The sequence below is a fragment of the Hypanus sabinus genome, chromosome X2 (genome assembly GCF_030144855.1).
Source record: "Hypanus sabinus isolate sHypSab1 chromosome X2, sHypSab1.hap1, whole genome shotgun sequence".
Lineage (NCBI taxonomy): Eukaryota > Metazoa > Chordata > Chondrichthyes > Myliobatiformes > Dasyatidae > Hypanus > Hypanus sabinus.
Genome location: NC_082739.1, coordinates 6,868,331 through 6,883,930, shown reverse-complemented (window position 1 = coordinate 6,883,930; position 15,600 = coordinate 6,868,331). Strand labels below are relative to the sequence as shown.

Below are 15,600 nucleotides of genomic sequence, written 5' to 3'. Positions count from 1 at the left end.
GTTCAGACCAAACATCAGAATGGGGAAGAAATGTGATCTAAGTGACTTTGACCGTGGAAAGATTGTTGGTGCCAGACGGGGTGGTTTGAGAATCTCAGAAACTGCTCATCTCCTGGGATTTTCACACACAACAGCCTCTAAAATTTACAAAGAGTTGTGCAAAAAAACAAAAAAAAAGCACCCAGTGAGTGGCAATTCTGTGGGTGAAAACGCCTTGTTAATGAGAAAGGTCAGAGGAAACTGGCCAGACTGGTTCAAGTTGACAGGAAGGTGACAGTAACTCAAATAACTATGTGTTGCAACAGCGGAGTGCTGAGAGCATCTCTGAAAGCACAATGCATCGAACCTTGAAGTGGATGGGCTACAGCAGCAGAAGATCATGAACATACACTCAGTGGCCACTTTATTAGGCACAGGAGACAATTGAGTGGCCACTGAGTATATTTTGCTAATGGCTCGGTTTGGGATTAAAATTTGCATCATGATATCATGTGTGTGGATATCGCTTGGACTTGCAGAGATGCTGGAAATAGAATCTCGTGCATAGGCTATCCCTCGGGATAGAGGATCTCATTTTTCCACTCAGGTTTAATGGATCTTGAGGTGGGTAATGAGGCCATTGCGGAAAGGCAGACTCTTCCATGGGTGGGGCAGGAAGTGCTGACAGGGTGGATGGGTAGTTTGTGAGGTGGTGCACTCCTACACTGTTTATACAGGTCCACTGGTGCTGTTGATTCATGATCCTAAGGTTGATCAGCTCCTTGGCATTGCCTTCGCAGATTCCTTTCCCTCTCCACGTGCTCCATTTAGCTTTAAGTTCATGTTTAAAACCAAGTCAGTGTACCTTTAGCTCCACCATGGTCAGTCCTAAGCTCAGCTGTGAAAGGAGTAGGGTTGGGCATGAGGCTAATGACCTCATCCCATTTTTAAAAAAATAGACAGATCTACAGAAGCTCCAAAGACCTCATTCTTGGGAGAGGAAGGATGTTTGTCCAGAAGACATCAAAAAGATGAGCTACACCTGGGGACATCTTGAAAGACTGGCCTAGAACAGAGAACTCTGGCAATCTGTTGTCAGTGGCATATGTCCCAATAGGCTTCCTGTCAGCTTGAACCAGTCTGGCCATTCTCCTCTGACCTCTCTCATTAACAAGGTGTTTTCATCCACAGAACTGCCACTCACTGGATGTTTTTTTGTTTTTCACACCATTCTCTGTAAACTCTAGAGACTGTTGTGTGTGAAAATCCCAGGAAATCAGCAGTTTCTGAGATACTCAAACCACCCCATCTGGCACCAACAATCATTCCATCGTCCAAGTCGGTTAGTTCCCATTCCTATCCTGAAGTGTGGATCACAGAAGGACTGGTCCTAATGCACACAGAGCAGCACAGTGACACAGCTAGTAGAGCCATTGGCCCACAGCTCCACTGATCCCGGTTCAATCCCAGTCTCTGTTGCTGCTTGCGTGGAGTTTTCAAGTTTTCCCTGTGATTGTGTTTTTTTTTTCAGATGCTCTGGTTTCTTTTCACATCCCAAAGGCATGCAGGTTAAAAAATTAATTGGCCACTGTAAATGATCCCTAGAGTAGTAGAATGCAAAGAGAATTAATGAGATTCTGGAGAGAATAAACCGTAGGCAGTGCAGGATTAGTGTAAATGGGTGTTTGATGATGAATGCGGACCTGGTGGACTAATAGGTCTCTTTCAATGCTTCTACAACTCCATCAGTTAATTTAGACAGTGCTTTGAACATGAATGTCTCTTTATACAGCCTGAGGCCAAATTTTATTGACCAAGTACAAATTTCTGGTTAGTGGTTTGGTTTAATAGAATCTCGGGTGAGGATAGAGAAAGGAAAACCTTTTAAGCAGGGACTTCCAGGGCTTTGGAGCCTAGCAAGGTAATGGCAAGACTGTCCATGGAGGGGAAATACCAAAGAAACCAGAATTGAAGAGATTCCAGATGTATTAGGGTGCTGAAGGAGATTAGGAATGAGGTCATAGATGAGGTTCAGAAATTTGAATAGGACTCTGCTGGGATGAGACTTTTAGTATCTAGCCTCTCAGTAGTCACTCTAATGGGATAAATTCACTGGTTGGCATTTAATGAATCCATATTCCAATTCCACATTGATCCTACAGGAGTGACATGAGGAGAACTAAAGAATAGAGGAATGGGGCACATGGAATGACCAGAATCGAGCTGCCTATGAAAGATCCTCACAGCTGTTCCTTTGAGTCAGACTCCCAGTGATCAGTAGGGCATATGATGGTCAACTACTCTCCGCGTGTAAGTAACTTGCTTCCAAAATGAGATAATGCTGTTTAAACCATAGTCTGTTAAATATTGTTTACAAATGGTCCATTTGTATTGTTAAAAGCTTTATTTATGATGTGTGCACCCAGATCCTCATTTTCATAGACTAATATTATCACGGGAGATAAGCTGCAGATTTAAGTGCTCAGGCAATGGGCGTTTAAAATGTGTACTCAACATGCTCCGATGCTCACTCCTCCTGGAAGGAAGGTGCACAGCAGGGCAGGCTCCCAGGCTATGCTCCTGATGTTGGTCCTTGTTCTGTTGCCAGAGTAATAACTCTCACTGAAACAGCACCTTTAATATAATAAAACATGATAAACCCAGATCACAACACCATAATCAAAGTCAAATTCAAAGTAAATTTTATTATCAAAGTACATATGTCACCATATACTACCATGAGGTTCTTTTTCTTGCAGAAATACAATAGAATTTATGAAAAGCTATACATAAACAAAGACTGATAAACATCCAATGTACAAATAAAAAATAAATATTTAATACTGAGAACATGACTCCTTTAAAAGTGAGTCTGTAGGTTGTGGAGTCAGTTCACTGTTGAGGTTCTCCATGTTGGTTCAGGAGCTGAATGGTTGAGGGGTAATAACTGTTCCTGAACGTGGTGGTGTGGGACCCAATGCTCCTTTACTTCCTGCCTGATGGTAGTTTGATGGCCTGAATGGTGGGGGTTCTTGAAGATGGATGCTGCTTTCTTGTGGCAGTGTTCCTTGTAAATGTGCTCATCGGTGGGGAGGGTCTTTGCCTGTGATAGACAGGGCTATATCCATTACTTTCTGACATCTTTTCCATTCCTGGGCATTGGATACACGTTGCAGCTCCAGCTCCCCAGTGCTGTCTGTAGGGAGTTTGCACATTCTCCCAGTGACTGCAGGAGTTTTCCTTAGGGTGTTCTTTGGTTTCCTTTCAGATCCCAAGGATGAGTGGATTGGTATTTTAAACTGCTTCCAGTGGGTACATTGGCCAGTACAGCACAGGAAATGGCACTTCAACCTAGTTGTGCTGAACAGGATGTTAACTGCACATCTGCCTGCATGTGGTCTATAATCCCTCAGTTCCCTGCCTGTTTGTTTGAATGCCTATTAAGCACCATTGTTTCTGCCTCCACAATGCCCCCTGGCAGTGCCTTCCTCTCTTGTTTAAAATTTCCACCTTTGGAAAATAGCTCTGACTACCTCCTCTGTCTATGCCTCCCATAATTTTCTATACTTTAATCACGTTGCCCCTTGGCCTATGACACTCCAGAGGAAACAGTCCCAGTTTGTCCAACCTTTTCTTGAAGCTAATACCTTCTAATTTGGAACAACAACCCAGTGAATCTCTTCTGCACCCTCTCCAGAGTCCCTGCATCCTTTCTGTAATGCGACAACCAAAACTGCACATAATGCTCCAGATATGACATAATCAGAGTCTTATACAGCTGCAACTGACTTCCTGACTCTTGCACTCAACAATCCAACTGATGAAGGTATGTATACCATCTGACTTCTTTACCACCCAATCTACTTGTGTCGCCATTTCAGAGAGCTGTGGACGTGCACCACAGGACCCCTCCGTATACATCAATGCTCCTAAGGATTCAGTCGATTACCGTATCAGTGAGTGGTAAGATATGGGAGGTGTAGATAGGAATACAGGGAGGATATATGAGGCATTAGTCTGCAATTAGTGTTAATGGCCGCTTGTTGCAGGGATTTGGTAGGCTAAAAGAGCCTGTCTCTATGACTCGAGGACTCTAAAAATAACCCTGACCCAAAGAAAGTGAGATTGTGGAAGCTTGGTCAATTAAATTGGTTTGGGGGAGACTCTTACAGAAAGAGTGTGGTTTATGAAGGGATTTCCAGAGGTGTTTTTTTCAAGTAGGTAGACGCACGGCCAGTAAAGGTGGCGTAAAAGGAATGGGGACTGCATGAGATGCCAAAACTGAGAAACAGGTCTGGAAGTGTTGAAGGAGATTGAACTCTGTGAACAATCCATGTTAAAACCATTTAAGTGGGTCCCACTCTTTCAAATGGGATTTTGAATAATTGTATTTCAAGATTTTTGGATGGAACAGAATAAGAATTGTATAAAGATCAGTAAATGGTAGAAAAGGTGAAAGGATGAAATGATCACACAATAAACTTTCTGTAAAATATATGAATGTGGCTTCTTGGATGATTACACTAAGAAACTAGTGACCAAGCGATTCTCTGTACTTGTAATCCTTTATGAGAGAATTGCATTACATACATACAATAAATTTATAACATAAATTTCAAAAAACTGATGAAACAAATAATTTGGCACACTGAATAAAATTACTCAACTTTATCCCTACCCCCCAAAACTGTTAATCCCCAAACACCAATGTTCAGTTATAACACAGAGCTGAAGCCGATTAGTTCACATGGCTGTGCGTCTTGTGGCACTCTCCAAACACATCCCCATTGTGCTTGAGTAATATTGTTTGACTAGTTGTCTGATCTGTGCCAATAAGTGCTTATCAGACTGGCCAAAGTCCAGACTGTGAATCATTGTGACTCTAACTGTGCCAGATCTTGGCGTGCAGTCTTTTGACTGCTTGTTCTTTCAGTGCCTAGCTTGTAAACACAAGCATTAATCTCACTTCGAAACAATCAAGAAGCCCCAACATCATCGGGTAAAAGAAAAATACACCTGATTTCTGCTGGGTGAATTTAGTACTTACTCTGGGAATTTCTTAGATACTGCTGACTTATTTTTCTTCACTCAGTTTTTAGATTAATTTAATAGTTGGTTATGAAGTCCAGGGAAACTGTACCTGGACCTACCTTATCTGCTTGCTAAGCCGTAGACCCAAGCCTTATACGTGACTGTTTTTACTTCCTTCAGCTACATTGTTACTTTAAAATCTCTCATTCCAATACTTGACATTTAGTTCCAGTTGTACCCCTGTATGACGTTAATCAAGAAATTTAAATTAAATGAATTACAATTTCCATTTGGAGACCTCTTTCACAATTTGACTGTTTCTTGCTGATTCTTGTGAATTTTCATTCTCGTAGAGTTGGTACTGAAAAATGGAACATTTTCCATTTGAAGTTACCAATATTATTAGCACTCTCGGGTCATAGAGAACAGAGACAATACATGGAAAAGCAAACCACCCAGTTCTTCTCCTTGCCATACTTTTACTAAATTATGCAGCAAATGTGCCACTCCTGAACTACAACCTCATCAATGCCCAAATGATCAGGAGAGCAGAGGATAACATCTTGAGCAATGCACATAAAATGCCAGAGGAACTCACAAGTCAGAGTCACAGTCACCGAATTATACAGTATGGAAATGAGCCCTTCAGCCCAACTCTTCCATGGCAACCAAAATTTCTACCTGAGTTAGTTCCATTTGCCTGCATTTGACCCTCACCTTTTTAAGTCAAGGGCTCCCAACCTGGGGTCCATGGACCCCTTGCTTAATGGGATTGGTTCATGGTATAAAAGAGGTTGGGAACCCCTGCTCTAAATGTTTCCTATCCATATATCTGTCTTAATGTCTTCGAAACATTTTAATAGTACCTGCTTCTAGAGCTTTCTGTGGCAGCTCACTCGATATACCCAGCACCTTTTGTATAGAAGTAGTTGCACCTCAGGTCCCCACTCACGCTAAATCTATGCCTTCTAGTTTTAGACTTCACTACCCTGGAAAATGAAGACTGTAACTAATCAACTTTGAGGAACAATATCCCTTATTGTATTTTTTATAAACCTTTATAATGTCACCTCTCAACCTCCTACACTGTAGGGGGAAAAGTCCAAGCCTTTTCTGTCTTTCTTTGTAACTCAAGCCTTTAAATCCCGATAACATCCTCATGAATTTTTTCTGCCCATTGTCAAGCTAATGACATCCTTCCCAGTCCCCTTGCCAAACCTTTGATTCTCCTTGTGTTCAAAGTCATAGTTTTCCAGAGCCCTTAGGTTTGAACCGTCCAAAGGTTCATATCCTTTTTAAATCCATGTAACTTCACAGTCTAAAATAGGAAAGGAAAGCACAGTACACCCAATACCAAAAGTACTAGGTAGAACGAGCTTTTGGGTTCACCATGTGAAACCCATTTTCTGATTGAAACGTGCAAGCCTCAGCAACAACACGAACTTTGACATCCTTCATTTTACTGTTGCTTCCTGGGTTAGAAAATTGACCTGATTCAACAAGAGCACACTGTTTATATTGTACCCATGGAGGGCGAAGGCTAGGCATGCCTCTAAACCTGGCCACAATTACCTCTGTACAATCCACAGTCAGCGAGGAAGAAAAATATATCTCGCTTACATTTTTGCGAGCTCCACTCTCTGTATATCTGAAGCTAAACTGGGGATGATTGCAATGGTGTAGGAGGGAATCATGGTGGTCCTGGGAATATTGTAGTCATTGAACTTGTGGCCTTATCAATTCCTGCTGCATTACAAGACACAGCTAGTAAAATGTGTGAATGTGTTTTTAAACGAAACATTGTCAAATGAATTCAGTATCATCCAGTCAGATGTTTAATTAACCAATGAATCTTGATGAACGGCCTGATGCATCATTCCTCTCCATAGATGCTGCCTGACCTGCAGAGTTCATCCACCATTTTGAATGTTATCTGGAGCCTAGACGTTCAATTATACCCTACCAATGATTCTGTGTGTGTGTGTGCGTATATATCTGGACAGTGCTCTAGTCCAACAATAACTTGCATTATAATTTTTGATTATCATATCTAAATTTATCTACCTGTCATATTTATTGAAGGAATCCTCGCCATTGCAGTGCAGGCTACCAAATTAGATCGGGGAGGGAGGCTCGAAGTTATTGGTGGAGACCTCACTAAATAGGAACGAGGTTGCAGCCAACCTTTCGTCGCCTGGAAGCAGGCAAGCAAATTAGTTTATTGGACTCGTAAATTTAAGTTAATTTAATTTGTGGTAACTGGGAAAGTACAGCAACGAAGTAGGAATTCTGTTAGGGTTCCCCAGTTTAGTTTCACTCTAAAGAAAGTTTTTAAAAACTTCCTTGAGGGAACATAAGAGCACCTTCCCTTAATTAATTATATTTATTTTTAGAAAAATGGTAAGTTCTGGGCTTTAAACTGAAGTATCATAAATAACATGCGGAGTGACGCTGCAGTGTGAAAGCAAAATAAACTTCATACGGTAGTCGGATTTCACTGATGATTGTAATCCCCCTAAATGTCTCCCCTCCCCCTCGCGAACGGAGAACAATTCCCGTTTCCTCTTTTGACTGTGAATTCAATTGTTCCCCAGATACTCGCTTGAAATCGAATGAGAAGGAATTCGGTATCTTTGGTTCAACGTTGAAATCGATTCCTGAGGATAATTTCTCGCCCTGCATTCGGGTTTCCGCTAGAGAAATGTCGTGTTAATTTTGAACAGGATTGATTTGAATTAGATATGACTTCATTGAACATCGCACACCCTGTTGGTAATAATAATATTGAATTATATAATCATCTTGTTTAAATTCTAGTCAGTCCCGTTAAAACGTCTCCTGAACTGAATTCATGAGACGCCTGTATTTCTGCAGTGCTGCTATAGGTGGAGTGAGTGCGTTGCCTCCATATTTGTTCCAGGCACAAACATTGCTCGCAAATACGTGCATTTAACATGTAATTAAATCACATGAACTCAACTTCAATCACAAGATGTCTGCAGTGAACTTGCTGCAAGTTTATTCACACGAGTGAGGGCTAAGTGGTCATTGGTTTTCAGATTAGCAGAATCGCGGTCGCAGCGAAAGAAAGTGCGCTGTCCAACAACCAAGAGAAACTACAGGACAAAAAGGTCAGGGAAACACTAGCTAGCAGCACCTCAACTAAATGAATAATATGGAAATAGTTCCCCCAATTTCTTACTTGATTTTTAAAAATCTTGATGCTCTTCTTGTACATCAGTTATGAAAAATCATTATTTTACAAATACATGGCGTTGGAGTAATGGGGCATCGCCGCGATTGGTAAACCTGCTACAGTTTGTAGACACTAATTTGTACGTCTGAATTCTTTGATTTGTGTGTAGCCAGTTCTTTCTTAAACATCACCCGTCCTGTGCCCTGTACAGAACATTAAACCTTTTTAAAAGACATCTATCTAGTTTATTCAGCACGCGCCACACCGCGGTATGTTAAATGTTTTTTAAAAAACAGGTATTTTTCCCCCTGAGGTGTTCATTTAGCTATACACGGCATGCTTACTAACCCTAACTACTACTAACCCTAACTAGGATATATTTTCGTGCACTCAGTGACATTGGGAGGTAAATCAGTAATCCGATATACTGAGAATTGTATTTTAAATCTAGATCAATAATGTACAGAGTATGCACCTTCAGTTGTGACTACAGCTTGTTGTAGAATATTGACTACTTCTGTTCAACAGTGCATAGTGGGGGTGACTAAACAGCATTAGCTCCTTTTACAAGTCTATAAGTGTGTCTTAAATACCTTCAGATTTCCAGATGTAGTCACACCTTACCTGCCCAATTTTCAATAGTGTGACTAAGATTAAGGATCAACTTTATTCACCATTTACACTTATATGTATTAGGAATTTACCTGTGTAGGTCAGGATGTAACATGCAATAAAAAAGCAACAACTTTCAACAAAGTTGAATTATATAAAAATAAAGTTAGAGGTAAAAGTATGGATATGGAATAAGATGACCATAAATACATAGTAATTATAATGTAAATAGCATTACTAAAAGTAGTTCAAAGTGTTTATAGTGCAGTGCAGATAGAGGGGAGTGAGGGGTCTAACTAGAATGGTTGATCAGATTATCTGCCTGGGGGGGAACTTTTAAAATGGCATGAAGTTTTTATTTTAATAGCCCTTTAATGTAGTTTAATGTTTAATGTAGTAACAATCTCTGCTCACACTTAGTAAGCTTTGAATGCTAACAGGCACATAGTTATATCATTCAAGGCATGCGGACATCACTGGAAAATTTTATATTTACTTGCTACTCCAAATTGAGAAGGGGTGTTGATCCATCATGTTGAACAACTGAGGGGTGTGGGGGGGGGGGGGGGGAATGAGCTCAGGTGTGGAATTCAAGGAAGATCATGACTAGCCACTGTGAAGTGTGTATTTCCAGGTTAAGGATAGCACTTGACTTGGCTGGGATATCGTGGGCAGCAATCCCATGCACTTGTTGGACTTGATCTTCTAAATAATAGAATTTGTGTGTGTTGGGAGTGTTGTTAAATGTCCTTGGCGGTTTGTTTTGGTGCTTTTTGTAGATAAAATTCATTCCAATCATAATGCAACATTTCTGCAGAGAGGATATCTGACATTGTGTCTGCAGTGCTAATTACTCAGGCTGCTTTGTCATATGTCTATTTGGCTTCTTGAAAATATTTGAACTGCAAATGAAGGCCATTCCACAATGACTGTGACTTGTAGCTCATTGATAATGAAAAGGCTTTGGCAAAGTCAGAAGAGTCATTCACAGTAGAATAACCAGTCTCTGACTTGCTTTGAAAAGCACAGTATACCTGTATACTAATATGACATACACTCTGTCGTCCAATTAATTTTCTCATTGACTCCAATGATGTTGATAGCTGGTGAATCCAAAAGATGAATGCCATCGATTGTCAGTTGTGGATGGTTTAATCCCCACGTGTTGGAAACATTCATTGTACCTTGCAGTCACAGTATATAAAACCATCTATGGATGAGATCAGAAGTTATAATTGCCCTTTATTTCATCTCAATGCAAGCATTCAATCAGGGTGACCAGGTGGGAAAGACTTGCACATTGGCTGTTTGCCCGTCATTGTTTGTGTGTAGTTTCTCATTGATTCTATTGTATTTCTTTGTTCTACTGTGAATGTCTGGAAGGAAATGAATCTCAGGGTAGTAATATGGTGACATATATGAACTTTGATAACTAATTTACTTTGAACTTCGAACAAAGAATCAAGACAGTATTGGTTCCAATGATACTGTGTGAGAAGTGACTGACAGCCCATCACATGTAAAATGACCAATTGGTGAGTCTGGTAGACTGGTTGGTATCAAAGTCAGAATCAGATTTAATCTATGTCATGAAATTTGTTAACTTTATGGCTACAGTACAATGAAATACATGATAAATATAGATAAAAATTACATTAAATATATATACAGTATGTCTATAAATAGTTAAGTTAAATAAGCAGTGCAAAATAACAGAAATAAAATTAGTGAGGTAGTGATCATGGGTTCAATGTCCATTCAGGAATCGGATGGCAGAGGGGAAGAAGCTGTTCCTGAATCACTGAGTGTGTGTCTTCAGGCTTCTGTGCCTCCTACCTGATGGTAAGATGTCTTGGATACTACAGAGGCTGGTACGCAAGATAGAGCTGACTAATTTTACAAGTTTCTGCATTTTGTTTCGATCTTGTGCAGTAGCCCCTCCCCCCCCCCCCCCCCCACCATACCAGATGGTGATGCAGCCAGTCAGAATGCTCTCCATGGTACATTTGTTGAAGTTTTTAAGTGTTTTAGTTGACAAAACAAATTTCCTCAAACTCCTAATGAAATATTGCCACTGCTTTCCTTCTTTATAATTGCATCAATACGTATCTTGTGACCAGGTTAGGTCCTCAGAGCTATTGACACCCAGGAACTTGAAACTGCTCACTCTCACCACTTCTGATCCCTCTATGAGGATTGGTATGTGTTCCCTCAGCTTACTCTTCCTGAAGACCACAATCAGCTCTTTCGTCTTACTGACATTGAGTGCCAGGTTGTTGCTGTGACACCACGCCACTAGTTGGCATATCTCACTCCTGTACACCCGCTCGTCACCACCTGAGATTCTACCAACAATGGTTGTATCATCAACAAATTTATAGATGGTATTTGAGCTATGCCTGGCCACACAGTCACTGGTGTAGTAAGAGTAGAGCAGTGGGCTAAACACATCCCTGTGGAGCACCAGTGTTATTTGTCTGTGAGGTGGAGATGTTATTTCCAATCCACACAGATTGTGGTCTTCCGGTTAGGAACTTGAGGATCCAGTTGCAGAGGGAGGTACAGAGGCCCGGGTTCTGTAACTTCTCAATCAGGATTGTGGGAATGATGGTGTTAAATACTGAGCTATAGTCATTGAACAGCATCCTGACGTAGGTATTTGCATTATCCGCGTGATCCAAGACTGCATGAAGAGCCATTGAGATGGTGTCTGCTGTAGATCTATTGTGGCGATAGGCTAATTGCAGTGGGTCCAGGTCCTTCCTGAGAAAGGTGTTGATTCTAACTATGACCAACTTCTCAAAGTATTTTGTCACTGTGGATGTGAGCACTACTGGATGATAGACATTGAGGCAGCTTACACTGCTCTTCTTGGGCATCTCACATGGTATTATGAATAGGGATGAGATAGTGAGCATTTCCACATTCTAATAGTACCAGATACCTTAATGCTCAGATGTATGTGCCCATAATACCAGGTCCAGTTATACTCTGCTTGCAATTCATGTGCTCAGCCATAGGGAGTTCAGTTGATTTACAAAAAGTTCAGTTCATTCATCTAATATTCCTCAATGTGATCTCAGTATTTTTTGGCTTGGAGTTTAAAATGTGCCTCTGAAGATATTGAGGCACATTCCTGTTAACTCAACCCTTTGCCTTGCCTTGCTCAAGACTAGCCTGTCTTGACCAGTTGGCCAAGTATCTCAGAATGTATTATGGTCATGTCATATTTGTCCCAATGTTGAATAATGCATATTGTCAATCAGGATTTCTATTGCTACAACTTTAGGATAAGGACGTCTACTGTTATAACAGTAGTGAGAACCAAATATACCAATCAGCCACAGTGTGTGTAAACTGAATACAGCTGCCATTCTTATCAATTGTGATCTTTGTTGGCACAGGTGTATCTTGATGCTTTCAGTTACCAATTATTGCTTCCAATATTAATAGGAAACTGGGAGATCTGCAATATCAATATAGGAGAAAATAAAGTAGGCTGCAAGGGTTAAATTGAATGGTTTCTATGAGCAGTCTCTCTCTTTCTGCTTCCTTATGTACTGTTAATTGTATTAAACGTTCTTGTGTGAATAATAGTTGAGTTGTTTCCCTTTTTATATTAAAGAATGATAGTTTCAGTGACTCATGCCTGCAGTCTACAATACTGTGGTAACTTGCAACATGTCTTGTTGGTAACATTGTAATAACTTGTCATGGGATCTGCAAATCAGTTATGTGTAATGTTTTGTTTGTAGTTTGTAAAATGGATAGCAAGCCATTGTCAAAAAAATTCATTGTAATATTATAGTGACTATGAACAAGGCATTGTCAGCCCCCCCCCCCCCCCTCTGCAATGTGTTCCAGTGTCTTGCTGCAATTGGGAAAGGCAATTGAGTCATTTCCTTTTAGTGACTGAGCAGTTTTTACTTCCAAGAATGTTAGAGTAGGACCACTTGGAGCTATTAAATTACTGAAATATTTTTTTAAAAATCAGAAAATACAGGATATATCAGAACAAAGGCCCCAACATGAAACTTTTAAAAATGTTTCTCTACCCTCCCATGCTGTGTTCCAGCTTTTTCTGATTATATTTCAGATTTCCAACATCTGCAACTTTTTAGTATCATTTACTTTAAGACATTTGCCTCGTTTAAGTGAAATCATTAGAACAATGTCTGGTAAAAATGAAATGAATGATAATATGTAGAAGAAAGTGTGTATCTGAAATACGCATACATATGAACGGACAGGTATTTATGACAAATTGTTGCATTTGGCATTAGGAGACTGAAAGGCATTCTCGATTTCCTTTACTCTAGACTGTCATTTAGGGTGGACAATGTGATAACAGTTGAAAATAACGAGGTTGCAATGGTCACTCTCCGCCTTGCATTGGGCAATACGACTAGATAACGGGGGCTAATCAACATGTCAGTGTAGAGCGATCAAAGTGCAAGACGTGGTTCAATGCGCTGAGACTAAAACTTAAGTCACTTCCAGATACCACTGCAGCCGTATTTAAAAATAGTGGGAGTAAAATACATTTGCTGTGCATTCGAATTAGAGCTCCAAATAAACAACGGACAACACCCGAAACGGTGGTCTGAGACAGTCACTGGAATTAAAATGAATTGCCCGGACACGCTATTACGGCTAAATGCAAATATCTTAAACGTAGAATTTAATCTCTCCCTTGCACATTTATTTCATAGAAAATATTAACATATGAACAAAACATTGTTAGGGATAAACTAGGTGCCATTGTATTTGATGTCTTGTACAAGTGGGGGGGGGGGGGGATGGAGAGCTTGCGCCAGCATCAAAGATGGCGGGACGGCAGCTGTCACACGGCGCCAAGTCCCCAACTTTGACGGTCGGTTCCAGCTCTCTGATGCGGACTTGACTCAGTCAAAGACGCGAGCGGATGACGTCTCCAATCTTTTGATTTGCTACATTAAAACAGAGAGGTGTATGTGTGTGAGTGCGGCGCGTACTGTGAACTGTTTTGTATGCTGCGCTAATAATAGCGTGCATAATTCGGTAAGAACCTCGAGACTGAGGCTGTGCTGAATGAAAAGACGATTGTATTTATATAAAAAAGGCAAACCTATTTATACCCAGAGAGGAAAAGAAGGTATGCGAAGAAATAATGTTACTATCCTACCGTGTGATTATTGCAATTGTGTGTTTGTGCGTTCTCTTTCTGGGGGTTTGCTGTGTCTAATTCTTTGTCTCGCTGGAGAATATTTTGTCCATAAAACTCACTTGACGGGGGAGATACTGGTTTGCATCCCTCGGAGGGTTAGACAGAAACTGTAACCCGTGCGAAATACATTTTGTAACGTGCGAGGGATGCTCAGCTCGTCTTTGTTATTGGGTACTTGGAATTTTAACCCCTCGTGTGTGTGATATGTAATATAAAATATCCATGTTTTCCCCCACCTCTCCCGTTCTGTAAGTTATCACCTTGCGGGGTTTTAAATCGGATTTCGCGGTGTTTTCCCTGGAGGGGTCGGTACGTGTGTGTGCTTTATTGATGGCAAGGAGCTCCTGAGTGCTCTACCGTTCAACGGGCTCCTTGCGCTGGCGGAGGAAGGACGAGGGGTCGTTGCTGGGATCCGAGCTGCGATATTCTAGTGCTGGGCTTTTAAACCAATCCCTCCAAGAGAAAAGCGGCCGCATATTTAAAACGGCGCTTGTGCGAAGAAAGTACCGTTAACCGAACCATTCTGTATTCCCTCAATTACCATTGACACAGAATTGTAACCAACCTGCAGTCTATCTCCCTTCCTCTTCGCCGACTAATTTAAATCTATTTGCATCAAGGTTCCTAATTACATATAGCGAGTCTAACAGTATGATATCCACTGGGTGTTGTGATTTATTGGGTAGCGACGCTGACTACAAATGATCCAGGAGAGAGGGACAGTGGAAAGGGGAGGATTTGGAAATGGGGTTCGCTGAAGGATGGGGAGGAGGGAGAGATGAGGCCGGGTTGGATATACGGTCTCGGCGGCAGACAGTGGGGACCTTCTGGGTTATTATACTGCCTCCCTCCCCACTGCCACACACAGGCACTGGTGTAAGACACCTTCCACACACTGGACTTCCGAACTTCAGATGTTCAGAGGTTGCTGTTAATGGAACCGTCCCTCTTCGCCGGACGCTCTCACTCGCACGGCGGCGCTTTAACCCTCGTCCTTTTTAGTTGAAAATAAATAAGTTGGGACATCTGACGGTGCCTTTGTCAGCCGAATGAAACGTTATTGTAAGAATAGGATCTTACATTCCGATCACGATGATGTACTGTTCCCTAACAAAATATTTAGTTGTTTCTGCGGGCAATTAGAATGATAGAAAATTGGTTTAAGATGCCCTTCTGTTATTGATGGTGGGTTAAGACAGGCTTTAGTACAAGGAATAGTTTTTTTTAAATTTTCCGGTTTGGCTTTTAATGAAGGGATTGTCAGAGCGAGAGGACGCCAGGTGTTGTCAGGCTGAATTTAATAGAAGCAGTAAATTGGCAAGTTAAAGTACACCGAACGGAAGAGAGATGTTGAATTTCTTTAGCGCCTTACTCAACCTCGGATGGTCCCGAAGTACTCTGCTGGGTCGGTGTAACGAGCAGGTGATAGTTTTGTTTAATACTTATTTAAGGTTAGCAGGCACCGGGATATCGCCATTGCCCTTAAAGACAAAGCCGGTGTGTGGTCTTCTGGGCTCACTCGCCAGAGTGGACGGGGCCTCGGTACGAGATCACGTCTGACCGTCCGGATCATCCC

General features: G+C 41.2%; 1 protein-coding gene across 4 annotated transcripts in view; it reads left to right on the top strand.

The window, feature by feature from the left end:
* The first annotated feature begins 13,759 nt into the window (after positions 1–13,759).
* zbtb16a (zinc finger and BTB domain containing 16a) overlaps positions 13,760–15,600 on the top strand; it is a 256,819-nt gene continuing 254,978 nt past the window's right edge. For 3 of the 4 annotated variants that reach the window (XM_059956858.1, XM_059956857.1, XM_059956854.1), the window contains exon 1: positions 13,760–13,952. The gene's annotated coding sequence lies outside the window, so the exon portion shown is untranslated. The remainder of the gene's footprint in view (positions 13,953–15,600) is intronic. The other variant, XM_059956856.1, reaches the window with a different exon arrangement.